Source organism: Vanacampus margaritifer, chromosome 17, assembly GCF_051991255.1.
Source record: "Vanacampus margaritifer isolate UIUO_Vmar chromosome 17, RoL_Vmar_1.0, whole genome shotgun sequence".
NCBI classification, from domain to species: Eukaryota; Metazoa; Chordata; class Actinopteri; order Syngnathiformes; family Syngnathidae; genus Vanacampus; species Vanacampus margaritifer.
In genome coordinates, this window is record NC_135448.1 from 12,521,058 (window position 1) to 12,533,353 (window position 12,296).

Genomic DNA, 12,296 nt, shown 5'->3' on the forward strand with positions numbered 1-12,296 from the left:
TCATTGTGGACTACTGGACGTACAATATGCTTTAATTCTTATTATCCAAAACTTTACCTCTATCAACACTAGCCTCTTTCACACAGCAACCTCAAAAACACGGGGCATACTTTTAGCCCTTTCGACAAAAGCGGCTTTGTCGCAGAATACTGGACCTACAATGTGGCTTTAAATCTTCTAATTTCTGTAGCGTCAAAACCTTATCATACTGTCTCGCAAAAATAGGGCAGGCAAAGTTCGGTGTTAAACTTAACATCCCTATCCCGGCATCGTGTAAAATTGGACCTACAGTGGGGCTTTAATTCTTACGGTTTCCCACCAGCAATACCTTTACTACCAACAACATCAGCCTTTTTTATGGAGTCTTGCGAAAATAGAGTCGGAGATGTTGGGTGTTGAACTTCACACCCTACCATGTCAGCATTGTGGATTACTGGACCTGGTCTGGCTTTAATTGTTATGATGTCAGTCAACATAAAAAGCTTCACCTCCGACATTAGCCTCTTTTCACGCAGAGTTCCCACATCTGCCTTTGCCTTGCCCGCTGTTGTCGGCTATGAAACGTCACACCGACTTAGCGGAATATTGGACCTAGAGTGCGGCTTTAATTCTTCTGATGTTGACATCATAAAAAGCTTTACTTCTGACGACATTAAATCCTGCACTGCAAAGTCGGCATCGCTGCCGCAACAGGAGACACCGATCGACCTTTTACGCTGAAGCGAGCGAAATTTGACGCAGCGTCGCGCCGTCCTGTAATCGGATATTTTGATGCCGTGTCAAATATTTCTGCTTCTGTTACGACTCTGATCCAAAAATTGCCGGGTCATGGTAGAAAGAGGCGGAGAAATGCCGGTGCGGTGTAAAAGGGGCTTCTGTGGACTATCAGGTAATCTTTGCCGTTTGGGTTTTAACACCTGTGCGTATTTTTTGCTTGTTTTTTTCCGTCTAACTACCAACAGTACTTTTCCGTATGAAATATGCGTTAAGACGACTTAAAGCGGACGACTTTCTGCTAATATTTGGTACCGAGTTATAAACGTAGTTTATATTTGGAATCACTTGATAGTGACGGGACGTCCAAAGTGTTTTTTTTTGTTTGTTGCTTGGGGGTTGTTGTTTATTTTCCATTTAATTTGGTCTGCCAGGTAGTCTGAAAAAAATAAAATAAACGGGAAAAAAAACACTTCTTTGTTTCCACAAGACAAAAACGAGTGAAGCTCTATGGCGCCATCATAGACATGCACTTACTTTTTGTGATATATTTTTTTGACCCGTTTGTTTCCCCCAAAAATGCGGGTCTGAATGGAACTTTTTCTTCTTTTCTTTTTGAACTGCTTTCTTTTTTTGTTATTTAATATATATATATATTGACTCCAAAAATGCAATCAAGACTGTTAATTTCTATTTTGTCCAACCAAATTTATTATTATTGTTATTGTTGTTAATTCTTGTTAATGTACGGGAGGAGCCGGGCGACATGTTAGTGCGACCATTCACTTGACACCTCCCCTTTTCTGATTGTTCCCTCCCATTTCTTCAGCACGTTTTTTTGTTTTTGTTTTTTTCCTGTGTGGGGCGGTCGTATAGAAACACAAATATAAATATATACAGATACAGTATGTGTGTTCATATGCAGTTTGTACGGGACACCTCATCTTCCTCCTTGTGTCACTTTCAGAAAATCACTGTGGCTAGGGCCTATCATAACAAATATATAATTGTATACATATATATATAATATATATATATATATATATGTATACGTGGAGAGTCTATGAGATATGAATATATATATATATATATATATATATGAAAAAAAAATCTATTATTTAACTCCTTTCTTTGCTGTGTGCTGCTTGTCCATCACTTCCTGTCTTTTTTTTTTTTTATGATTCGCGCCATCCTACTGATTTTTGTTGTCGTTTTTTAATGCTGTATTTCTTGTATGGACAACAATAAGCAAAAAGAAGAAAAAAAAAATCACACCACACTACAGATTTTTGCTTCCCCACATAAATGCGTCCACCATCCATCCTCACTTCCCGGCTGTATTTTTTTACGCTTTTAAGATTAAAAAAAAAAAAAAAAAGTTTTATTTTTCAACTTATTTGCTCTCTGACAGCGATGCAAAACTCGGTGCCCTCCGAACACAAAAAAGCAAAATTCAGGTTACTCTTTTTACGTTTTTACCAGAACTTTTCAAAGATGGAACTTAACATTCTTCTGCTTTGTTTGTCTTCTCTGTTTAAAAAAAAAAAAAAAAAAGAAGAAAAAAATACATAAATTGTACTACTGTTCCTCTCTATACTACATTTTAAGAATAAACTTTGATATTGCTCAAATTTTTGGGGTTTTGTTTTTTGTATCTGCTTTATCGTTAGAACCTCTGCTGAAATGCTTCACAAGTTAGCATTCATCCAATTTTGCAGTACACAACAAAATCCGCTAGTATTTAAATCTTACATTTAATTCCTTTTTTTTTGTAAAGATAAAGAACATGCTTGTGAGTAGCGTTATATTGTCCTTTTTTTTTTTTTGTCTGCACTTCCAAGTGGTTATCATTAGCGAAACATGAATGCTAGTTTCAATAGCCAGTCCATGGTGTTTTTTATTGTTGGTATTAAGCTAGCGGAATGAAAATTTTGTATAATTTATATATATATATATATATATATGTGTAATTTATATATATATATATATATATATATATATATATACACACATATAAAACTTAATATTGACCTAATATCTGTGATTCTAGCACGTTTTTAGCATGCACATTTGTCACGATACCAGAGTGCTGCCACCTGCTGGCTACTTTGCTACAACGTATTCATCTTATTTACCAGCAGGTGGCAGCACATGCACATACATTTTCACTCAGACGATGTTGGGATACAACTTTTTTTTTTTCCCCCTGTGTTTTGTAATTGTAAATGTAGTTGAAAGTTCTCAAAACATGAACAACCGCTGCTTTTCTAATTTGACCTCGAAAGTCACATGTGGGCGTAAAATGTCACATTTGTAGATGATAGGCGTGGATGGTCATGGCCTGGTTTTGAGTGGGTGTGTGATATGAATGTGTGTTTTTGTGTCTGTTTGCTTATTTGTCCGTGTGTTTGCTGCGCATGTTCTTTTACACATGCACATGTGATTGTTGCATGTGTTATTGTTGTGTTTGTGTATGCGTGCGGTTGTTTTTTGTGAACATGTGTGTGGTATTTTTTTTGTGCCTGTGTGTTTTTGTTGGTGTGTTTGCTGTGGAAGCTGTTGTTATGCGGTGTTTTCAGTGTGTTATTGTCCATATTTGTGCACACGAGTTTGTTTGTTTTTGTTTAAGGATATGTTTGAATATTTATTTTTTTTGCGTGTGTGTGAGAATGATGGTGTACACATGTTGTGTGCGCGTCCCCACGGAGGTGTCGTGTCCACAAGTGACAACACGTGTGTGCGTGCGTGCGTGTGTGTGTGTCGGGAGAAGGTGGCGGTTCCCACAGCTCAGCTGTAACACAATCTCCGTGTGAGTGACGCTCCCTCTCCAGTGTGTGTGTGCATGAGTGAGTGTGTGTGACATTTCCCGTCGCAGACCCCTTAGGATCAGTTTACCGTGTCAACGCCAGGAGCTGGACGGCAGCAGCAACCACACACAAACACACACACACACACACCGTATATAGACCATACAAACATGGCGTCATGCTACGCTATGTGTGTGTGTGTGTGTGTGTGTGTGTGTGTGTTTGGCAGAATCAATTCCGGACAAGTTCCGACTTTGCCAACATCTCTTGCTTGGTGGGAAAACGGGAGCACTTAGACACACGTGTGTGCGTACCTGCGTTTGAGCACGCAGGGGTGCGTGGGCGCACCTCGGCTATCAAGTGTCTGCGTATGCAAATGTGTGGGCGTGTTTATCAGCGGCTGCGAGGCCAGCTGGCGTGAGGCAAACACTGGGAAATCTTTTTCGTGGCCTTCAGAGGACAAACAAAACTTTTCCAATGTGGGTCGTAGTTCAGCTACAAGTCGGGAGTTGAGTGGGGGTGCGCCGGTTAAAAACGTTGGTGCGCACTCCTGCAGGTGATGGTGGTCTGTTATCCCAGTGGTTTTCTGTGTGTCTTTTTTTAGGGTGCTACCGGGGTGAAGAGGGTGCACCAACTTAGAAAGTGGTAAAAAAAAAAGTGGTGCGCTGTTCAACAGCTGAGCATATGGAAAGGGTGTATAGCTTTAAACTGATTGCATAATGTTTAAAAAAAAAAATAGTGGTTGGGATATGGGTGCGCCGCCTCTGTACTCTGTCAAACCTTGTTTTTACAGTCGTCGATTGTTGTTGGTGCGTCAAGACAATTTCAATTAACTGGCAATCACTTTGGCATGCCACCCTCTGCCACCTCCACTTCCCCTCAAAAATAAAAATTATAAAAAATAAACAATAACCAAAATTGCATTTTTCATGTGACACGCACCCCCTGGAGGTCAAACCACACTTTTCCCAGCCAAGTACTCACTTCTAACATCCTAACAGATTTGGTGCATGCCCTTTGACCTCAAACGCTCCCTAAAAAAAAGATGACTAAATCAAAAGAAATTTGAGGAAATTCAGACATCCTCTTTTGCCTTTCAAACAAGTCTTACATCAGACATTTTTTCTTTTCTTTTTTTTTTTTGCATTCTACACACTCAGCATTTTTGAAATGTTAGATAAAATGTATTTATTTAGTTTATCTTGTGTACCCTTGTAAGGCGCACCACCCTTTTTTTAGATGAAATTTTAGGCTATCCCCTGCCCCACACACATCCTAAAAAAGGTCTAAAATAAATAATAGTAACTTTTTTCTTTTTTTTTTACACTAGATTTTTGTTACATTTTTTTCCACGTGCACCCCCTTGCAAAGCTCAACCCTATTCACCCACTGCATGCAACCAAAGAAAAAAAATCCAAGCGAAGGGCTGAACCGGCAAACCTTTAAGTTTTAAAAAATCTTGCGCACCTCCTGCAGGGAGCACTACACAGTTGATACGCCCCCACCTATCCCGCACTCACCCTAAAAAAAAGTATAAACAAAGCTTTTTTTCCCAGCAGACTTATGTTAAAAAAAAATCTCGCGCACCCCTTGCAAAGTGCAACCCATTCATAACCTGCATCATCAAGAAAGTCCAAACAAAGCTGTGTTATACCAGACCTTTGTTTATTTTTAAAAAAATGCGCACCACATGCAGGGCGCACCATACAGTTGACATCCAACTTGTGCACACACCCTAAAAAAATCATTGACAATGCTCTATTATATCGTCTGACGTAACTTTTTAATATCCTATAGCATGTTGCGTACCCCCCAGGGGGTGCGCGTACCACAGTTTGAAAATCCTTCTCCTCGGTGCAGTTATCTTATCACGCCCACCCCTCCCTGTTTTTATCACACAGCCCGAGGCCCGCCGGCTAATTAGCGACTTGCTATCCATTAGCGGCGATTACACTAAACATCAAATAGATTGGACGCTCTGATTTCCGGTCGACGTCCTTTTGTGCCGCTTCAAAGGCAAACGCGCGGTCCACTCCGGTGCCGCTTTAGCGCGAGGCGGGCGCCGCGTGACCACAGCCCGGTGGGAATGCGGGGCCGCCGCCCGGCGCGTGACGTGGGAGCGCGGCCCAGGAGGCCAATGGGATGCTTCGCATTCCTGCGCTGGCGGGGGACTGTGAGAAATATGTCTTCAAAAGTCCCCCGCACCACCACGGGTGTGTGTGTGTGTGTGTGTCCCTGTAGACCTTACTGTCTGTACATGTGCCGAAGACGGGGGTGCGCAGACCCATTAATATGGTACATTACAGGTGGAGAGGCTATTAAACATGCCATATATGCACAACATTAAGTATGTTAATGTGGAGGTGCGCAGACCATTAGGTAGGGTCTAAATATGGAGGTGCGCAAAACAAGTAAATACGGAGCATTAGAAGTGAACAGATTTTTTTTTTTTCATGTGGTCTAAACAAGGTGGCAGATCACAAAATATGGTAAATTAGCGGTGCACTAGCCATATGGAGGTGCGCACACAAGGAAATATTTTTACAGTTGCAGATGCCATTAAACATGCCATAATACAGCATATATGCACAATATTAAGCATAATTTGGAGGTGTGCAGACCAAAGTTAAATAAGTGGTGTGTGTGTAGTGGTGCGCAGATCATTAAGTAGCATTTATATATAGAGGTGTGTAAAAGCAGTAAATGTAGTACATTACAGGTGCATAGATTTAAAAAATGTGGTCTACACATGTAAGTGGCATACCGCTAAATATGACAAATAAGTGGTGCGCCAACCAAATATGGAGGTGTGCAGATCAGTAAGTAATGTTTATTAGAGATTTCCAGCACCTTAAACATGTCAAATGCAGTGTAAGGGTGCACCCCCTCACCCCCCAAAAAAGTAGGGTGTAAATATGGAGGTGCGTAAAACCACGTCCATTAGAGGAGAACAGATTTTGTTTAAATGTGGTCTTAACATGGTGGCAGATGACTAAATACGATCAATTAGAGGTGCGCCAACCAACCAATATGGAGGTGCGCACACCAGTAAATATGATACTTGAGTGGTGCACAGATTAAAATCAAAAAATATTGTCAAAATATGGCAGTAGAAGACCATAAAATGTTCTATTCTGTAGAGGTGCGCAGAGCAAGTATTATGGGGGTGCGCAAGCCATCACATGCTTGACAACATCATGACATCATTCTAACTGTAGCGTGTGTGTTAATTGCTGCCAAATTATTCTCTTTGTGCGTGTATGTGTGTGCGCTCCTGACAGCTGAACACACCTACTTTCCCATGCTGTCACAGGTCAAAGGTTACAGGCACATTTGCCGTGCGCACACACACACACACACACACTGCCTGTCCAGTGTGTTGTGTTGTGCTGTGTTGTCCACAATGGCACTGGCACGCCACCAGGGGGGATTCTGGTGTGTGCGTGCGCGAGCGTGACACAATAACCTTGTGTGTGTTTGAAGCGTTGGCATTGAAAATTCAAACGCTTCCTGCTTTTCTTGCAGATAAAAACAAAACAAAAACAACTCAAGTTCGTACCAGCCTCGTTTGTTTCTTCAAGGGGTCTTGCGGCATGCTTTAAAGTGAATTTCAATGAAGCAGAGGTTGACTTTTTATTATTATTATTAATTTATTTTTGGGTGATTTATACCACTATGAATACAAACCATTATGAACCCGGCTCGCACCCGTCTAAACACTTAATAAATGCAACTTTTAGCATGCCAAACTTCGACTAAATACCAAGTTGCTTGTGAACTTCTTCTTTTTAAAGTCATACTTGACTTGCTACTTTGAATTTCGTGTTCGTAATGACACAAAAACGTAAGCAGGGAGAAATCAAAGCAAAATCCGGTCCCCGCCGCCCGTCTCATTTCCCCCATGGTGGACCTCTCCCAGGGCACCCGCGTCCCTCTCGGGGCCGCCACTTTTCTCAACATCCCAGAAATAGCTGTGAGACTGCAGCACGTCCTTCTCAGCGGCGGCGGCGGGCAGTGGCGGGGATTTCCACCGCGCCGCTTGGCGGGAACAGACGCACAAAAAATACACAAATGGACGCACGATGTCACGCTAGTCGTCAAAAACAAAAAGACCCAAAGGGGCTCCACCCCCCTCCCGACCGTTCCCAAAGCCTCCAAAATAGACGCCGTGCTTTACTATTCTCATCACCGTATCTTGACGCTGTATAAGAAGGCGGGGCTTAGCAACATAAAAAAAAAAATTGACAACCATTTTTATATTTTAGTTAACGAAAACTAACAAAATAACTAAGACTAAAATTCAAAAAATCTTTTTTTTTTTTTTTTACAAAATAAAATAAAAACGAAAATGCTTTTACAAAACGGAAACTACGTTTTTTGTTTACAAAAACTATAATTAGAGCGAAAACGTCCTTTGTGTTCATCTTTGGTAATTACTGTAATACATGAACCTTTGGGGTTGATTTTAAATGTATATTTATTTCTATATTAACCATAATAAGGACGTTTGAAAGTGTGTCACACAGAAGTGACGTCATCTATTAGCAGCAACCAATAGAAAAGCACCTTTAGATGATGTCATATCCAAATTTGCATTCTTGACTTTTGGCTTCAATGGCTCAGCTCGCCTGCTTTTTTATTTCACTCAGCCGGAATGCAACGCTAGGTAAGAAATGTTACATTTTTAAATATTGCACACAACTAATACATATTGTTTTTAAATGTAAACTAATATTGAAACTACATTATTAAAATGTGAGGTCAAAGTTAACTCATTCACTGCCATTGACGGATATTGACGTCAAAAATTCAGTTTAACAGGGCTGGTTAACGTAAATAATTTAGCTTAATAATTAGATTATGTACATATGTTGGAATTTGTCATCCTTTCTACACCAAAAAATTGATTTGTTTAATACCATGAAGTCATCAAAATTGGATTCAGATGTCAAACTATTGTTAGCATCACAAACCGAACCGTGCGTAGTGTGAAATCAATAATGTAATACAAATGAAAAACATTTGCTTCAAACCGTACCGTGATAAACAAAACTAAACTTGACCACTTATTGTAAACCGATCATATTTTGTTGCTTCAATAACATTTAAGATGAACTTCTGAGTGTGTGGGGGAAAAAAAAGCTTCAGGCGGACTCCGTTAGCGGTTAGCACGCTAGCTGCACTACGGCGTCTGGAAGTTCCCATCGTTGTCGTCGGCGGTCTTTCCCAGCACAGGCAATGCTTTGTGCCCCACAAAGGAAGCTCTCATCCGGGCTTCGGGGGCCCCGCCGCGCACCCCCCCATTCCCACCCCCGCTCCCAATCCAACCTCTCTCCAGATCCCAAGAACAAGCCCCGAGTCACCCTGACTGTAACCCGTCGAGGTGCCAACAAGAAGGCACATCTGTGCCACTCCTCGACCTTCGGCGAGGTTCCAAAAAGTTGGTTGAGGGGCCGAGAGGGGGGGGGGGGGGGCACAATGACAAGTGCTGTGACAGGAAGTGTCGGGTGAGCTAATGCTAATGTTGCCAATAGTGGCGTCCTTGACTTAAGAGTGCCCCAGGTTTTTCAAATCAATTAAAAATTGTCCCTGCTAATGCTAACATTAGCAATATTTTATTGACAATTTACAAAAGAACAACATTGACTTGCCAATTTTTTTTTTTACTTAAGTGCCCCAAGTTTTGCAAATCAATTAAATTTTCCCTGCTAATGCTAACATTAGCAATATTTTATTAACATTTTACATTTAACATTTTTGTGATAAACATAAATAAATAAAATAATTGCTGCATTAATATTGACTTGCCTTTTTTTTTTTACTTAAGAGTCCCTCAAGTTTTCCAAGTCAATTAAATATTTTTTCTTTGCTAATGCTAAAATTAGCAATGTTTTATTGACATTTTACAAAAGAACATTGACCTGCTAATTTATAAATTTTTTACTCAAGTGCCCCAAGTTTTGCAAATCAATTACATTTCCCCTGCTAATGCTAACATTAGCAATATTTTATTAACATTTAACATTTTTGTGATACACATAAATAAATAAAATAATTGCTGCATTAATATTGCCCAAAAGGAGACTCGCCTCCCAATATGATATTTTCCTACTAAAATGTACGCAGAATGATGTCATTGTCAATGCATGTATGTCTGAATTCTTGTTTTTCACAAAATGATAATTTCCCATTTCCTTACACATAGCGATGTCAATATTAAAGTATGTACATCCAAATTATTTATCATTTATGATAAAAAGAAGCAGCATAAGCAATTGCTGCAAAAGATAATTTCCTGTTGCCGTGGCAAAATAATTTATATACTGTATATATTTAAAAAAAAAAAAAAACCTGGCTGCACGTTACACCAAAATTCACAAAACATTGGAGGCATATATAAGATAAGAGCCCACAAACCTGAAACCCCGCCCACTAGAATTGCTCAACACGTAATGAAAGCACGATCCAATTGACATTTTTGTTGCCGTTTGAAATTGTCAAAGCGTGAAGATGCTTGCCGTCTTTCCTTGTGGGCGGACGTTGCCTTTCATTTGGAGCTGACTGATTATCTCCTTGTGTCTGGGCCGCCTCTCGCTCCCACACTCGTTCTCACACACCCGCGCGCGCGCACGCACAGAGCACAGTGGCGTGCGTGCGTGTTGCGCAAGCGGCGCTCCTGATCACAAGCACGCATCGATAACCGCAAGCGCGCGCGGCGAGCCTCGCGCATCTCCGCGCCAACAAAGCAAGTATGTGCGGTCGGCGGCCGAATCACGTCAAAGCGTTTCTCGTACGGCCGTCACGTGATTTTTTGTCATTCGCATGTGGGATCACAAACATCGCAAACATGAAAGGCGGGAAGGCTCACACATGTCGGCTAATAACGTCATAGCCGACGAAAAATAAGCAAACGTTTCCAGTAAGACCGGGACAGATTGCGCCTTGTGTTTTTTTTGCCTTGTTAAAAACTTGGAAGTTCGCAGTTGGAGTACTCAAAATCGGAATCGAAAAAAAATATCCTAATTCAAGTGAGTGGTTTCTTACTGCAAATGATTCAAACTGTTGTGAGATGTGTGTTGGATCCTAGTAAATCGTATTTCATCCTAATTCAAGTGCGTCATATTGCATCAGGAGTCAATTGAATCATATTGCATCGTGATCGGAGTAAACCGATTCGTATCAGGAGCCACTTTGGACTCGACTGAATCATATTGCATCGTGATCAGAGTAAATCGATTCGTATCGGGAGTCACTTTAGACTCAAATGAATCATATTGCATCGAGTCGTGATCAGAGTAAATCGATTCAAATCGGGAGTCGTTTTGGACTCAATTGAATCATATTGCATTGTTATCAGAGTAAATCGATTCGTATCGGGAGTCGCTTTGGACTCAACTGAATCATATTGCATCGTGATCAGAGTATATCGATTTGTATCGGGAGTCACTTTAGACTCAATTGAATCATATTGCATCGAGTCGTGATCAGAGTAAATTGATTTAAATCGGGAGTCGCTTTGGACTCAATTGAATCATATTGCATCGTTATCAGAGTAAATCGATTCGTATCAGGAGTCACTTTAGACTCAAACAAATCATATTGCATCGAGTCGTGATCAGATTAAATCGATTCAAATCGGGAGTCACTTTGGGAGTCACTTTGGACTCGAATTGCATCGTAATCAGAGTAAATTGATTCATATCGGGAGTCACTTTCCTGGGGATTTTATCTTTAGCAGCATTTTGAGGCACAAACACGTTAGCCTGGCTTCGTGTGTGTGCAGTGTTGCGTGGTCAGCTGATGTGCGTGCGTGCGTATGTGTGTGTGTGTTAGTCTTTGTTTTCCTTCCATGGGAAACAGTCGTGGGGGGGGATCTCTCACAAACGCACACTGTACTCCTACTAGTGTGTGTGTGTTTGTGTGTGTGTGTAACAGACAGCTGTGTCGATGGCCGCCAGCCGCCACTACAAACGCGCACACACACGCACATGCAGCATCCCACCTCCCCCAATATTCTCATGAGTGTGTGTATTCTTGTCTTTCTGTACTTGTAGGCACACATTTTATTGTGTCTGTGAGCGTTGTTGTCTTTCCGTTAGCGGAGACAAATCCGGGCGTCTCGCTGTCGTGCGTGTGCGTGACATCTTTCACTTTATGTTGAGTGTGCGCGCGAGCGTGTGTGTTCTTGTCTTTCGAAGTGAGGGGACACAACCTCTTGACACCCCACCTTTATTGTGGGCAAATGTGCGAGTGTGTGCGTGATTGTTTGTCCATCTGTGGAGCACATGTCGTTTCAAGACGAGCCAAACGCGGGTCGACGCGTCGCTCGTCGTCGCACACAAATCAGAATCAGACGGGATTTTTGTCTCTTTTTTTTTCTTTCTTACCCGCCTTTTCCACATCAGGCCCCCATGGGCCGGGGGGAGGGGGGGGGGGCATGGCGAGGCGGGATCAGACATCACAAGCCTCCGCTAATAGTCGGGATTGTTGGGAAATGTCCGTGCAAAGCCTCTGGAGAGGAACGGGAACGAGGGCGAAGGCGGGGTCGTAGAAGAAGAAAAGAAAAAAAAGGCACGATGGGTCCTCACGAGGTCGGCGCCCTCCTCCTTGAAATCTACTTGGAAGAATCTTGAATGTCGCCGGACAGCATGCGAAGAAACATCACACGTCAAATATTCCTTATTTTATTGCTTATGGCAGAGCCATAAAATACTTTAGGGGACTGTATGTGCTATACCACACAATGTGGCCTCACCACAGTTCAGTAGGAAAAAA